We start from the raw sequence: 3,039 nt of genomic DNA, 5'->3' as shown, positions 1-3,039 counted from the left end.
GCGCCTCCCCCCGCCGGGGGGGGTCTGAGGTGCGGGCCGGCGGATGCTGCAGGCCGAGGTCCCCCCCGCCCCCCCACGCGCCCTCTCTCCTCCGCCTCCTCCTCCTCTCCGCCTCCCCCCGCCACCTCGTCCTTTCTCTCCCGCACGCTGACATCACCATCCGGGGACTCCGGGCCCTTCCCCAAAGTTAACCCTTTCGGAGGGGGGAGGGAGGAGCGGGGGCAGGGGGCGGGCCTGGGAGCTGGAGGGATGGAGAGGAGGTGGGAGGATGCTGGGAGGGATGCAGGGATGCAGGAGAGACGATGGAGGGACAGAGATGCGGAGCAAACAGGCAGGGGCTGAGGTGGAGCTACACAAAGGGAGATGAAGTCTGACAGGAGTCAGGGAAAGAGACAGATGGCGAGGGAGACGGAGACCACCAGAAACAGGGATGGGGCAAGAGAGGGAGATGGGGGAACACGCAGGCAGCCAGAGACAGGCAGAGACAGGAGAGATGGGGGGTGGTCAGAGAGACAGGGAGATGGAGAAAAGGAGAGAAGGTGATGGGGAGAGACAGAGATGCAGAAAACCAGAGATAGAAATGGAGAGAGACCGAGATGAAGGGAAAGAGAGTTGGAGAGACAGGGAGTAGGGGGTGGGGGATAGAGGCAGAGAGGTATGGAGAGACAGATGCGAAGAGAGATGAACAGAGAAAACAGAGCCAGAGATGAGGAGAGACCCAGAGTAATGGAGGGGAGACCACAGAGAGACAGCAGTGGAGACACAGAGAGATGGGGGAGAGAAATTAACAAAAATAGAGGGATGGGGGCAGAGAGGGGCAAGATGTAAAGGTAAGGCACAGGGGAAGATGGCAGGGGAGGATGGAGGGTCAGAGAGCAGGAGAAAAGTGGGAGAGAGAGATGGAAAGGGACCAGGGGGGAGGAACAAAACAGAGAGACAGGTGGAGGGAGAACTGGAGAGAGACAGAGAGATGTAGAAAGAGAGACTGACAAAGAGAGATAGAGGTGGGGACCACAAAAGATGGGGGATACATACAGGTGAAGGGCTAGATGCTGGGGGGAGATGGGACAGATTGGAGGGGCAGAGAAAAGGGGAGACAGAAGCAGAGGGAGGGAAAGCATTTGGGGAATTGCTGATCCAAGGCTCATCTCTGTTCCCCCAGACCCACAAGCTGCCCACCCAGGCCTCCGTTCCCCACTAGGACCCTGTATCCACCCACAGCCCAGGGTGCCGGTTTTTAGATTATCTTGGATCCATACCTCCATTTAGGATCCACGATCCTCCTACAGAGAAACTTCCAGAACCCCTTGAGGTCCCTGTGTGTGTTTTTTTTTTAATTTTTAATTTATTATTTATTTATTATTATTATTTTTTTTTATTTTTGGCTGTGTTGGGTCTTCGTTTCTGTGTGAGGGCTTTCTCCAGTTGCGGCGAGTGGGGGCCACTCTTCATCGCGGTGCGCGGGCCTCTCACTATCGCGGCCTCTCTTGTTGCGGAGCACAGGCTCCAGACGCTCAGGCTCAGTAATTGTGGCTCACGGGCCCAGTTGCTCCGCGGCATGTGGGATCTTCCCAGACCAGGGCCCGAACCCGTGTCCCCTGCATTGGCAGGCAGATACTCAACCACTGCGCCACCAGGGAAGCCCCCCTGTGTGTTTTTTTAGGCCCCTGTCTATTCTCTGTGCCCACCATTGGATCCCGTAGATCTTCATGTGGGCTCCAATATAATCATATGTTCCACTATAGCTCATCCATGTGCACAGCTAGATTTCCACGTGATCCGGGATTCCCCTGTATCAGACACCCAAAGGTGTTAGGCACCCATTTAATTTCCAAATCACCTATAGAGTGTACCCATGAACCTTAAGTCTCCTAGTCAACCACTTTCATTCCATGAATCTATACTTAGTGCCAAATCTAAGCCAGATACTGTTCCCAGTGTTGAGGGTACAGCAGGGAACCAAATCAACAAAGATCCCTGTCCTATGGAGCTCTCACTGCAGTGGATGAGGCCAGAGATAAACAAGATAAACAATCAAAATATATGGTATGTTGGGAAGTCCCTGGTGGTCCAGCGGTTAGGACTCCGTGCTTCCACTGCAGGGGGCACGGGTTCGATCCCTGTTAGGGGAACTAGGATCCCACAAGCCTCGCGGCCAGAAAACAAAACAAAAAAGCACAAAATACATGGTACGTTACAGAGTCGTGATCAGTGATAAAGAGGAAACTAAAGGAGGGAATGGGGACAGGAAATGTTTATTGAGTAATTTTCTACATGATTTTTTAAAAAATATATTTATTTATTTAGGCTGTGCTGGGTCTTAGTTGCGGCACGCGGGATCTTTGTTGCGGCATGCAGACTCAGTTGCAGCATGCATGCAGAATCTTGTTTCCCGACAAGGGATTGAACCTGGGCCCCCTGCATTGGGAGCGTGGAGTCTTACCCACCAGACCACCAGGGAAGTCCCTTTATATGATTTTCACTAGTGTGCCAAGAAAGGCCTCCTCAGTGAAGGGACACTGAAGAAAAATGAGGGTCAGAGCCATGTAGATAAAGTGCCAGGAGCCTTCCAGGCAGAGGAAACAGCAGTGCAAAGCTCCTGTGGCAGGAGTGTGCCCGGTGTGTTACGGGAAGATTGAAGGAACCAGTGTAGCTGGAGGGGAACAGTGAGAGGAAATGAGGTGAGGAAGCAGATCAAATAGGGCCTTAGATGCAGGGTGACCAGGGAATTCCCTGGTGGTCCAGTGGTTAGAACTCGGCACTTTCACTGCTGGGGCCTGGGTTCGATCCCTGGTCAGGGAACTAAGATCCTGTAAGCCACGTGGCCACAAAAAAAAAAAAAAGAAAAAAGAAGCAGGGTGACCACATGTCCTGGTTTTTGTCTGTTATTCTGTAATTATTAATAGGGTCCGTTTTCACTCTCAAGTGTCTTGCTGTGGATGGGAAATTATATGATCATCCTTCTTACAGGTCATTGTAAAAGCTATGTCTTTTAGAGGGTACCTGGGGAATTTTCATCTAGGCTACCATTATATTAAA

At 52.2% G+C, this 3,039-nt stretch overlaps 1 protein-coding gene across 1 annotated transcript in view; it reads right to left on the bottom strand.

Annotated features, from left to right (window-relative positions):
* RPL28 (ribosomal protein L28) overlaps window positions 1-3,039 on the bottom strand; it is a 138,304-nt gene that overhangs the window by 84,259 nt on the left and 51,006 nt on the right. The window lies entirely within an intron of this gene.

This window comes from Eschrichtius robustus, chromosome 19, assembly GCF_028021215.1.
Source record: "Eschrichtius robustus isolate mEscRob2 chromosome 19, mEscRob2.pri, whole genome shotgun sequence".
Taxonomy (NCBI): Eukaryota; Metazoa; Chordata; class Mammalia; order Artiodactyla; family Eschrichtiidae; genus Eschrichtius; species Eschrichtius robustus.
This window is presented reverse-complemented; position numbering and strand designations above follow the sequence as displayed.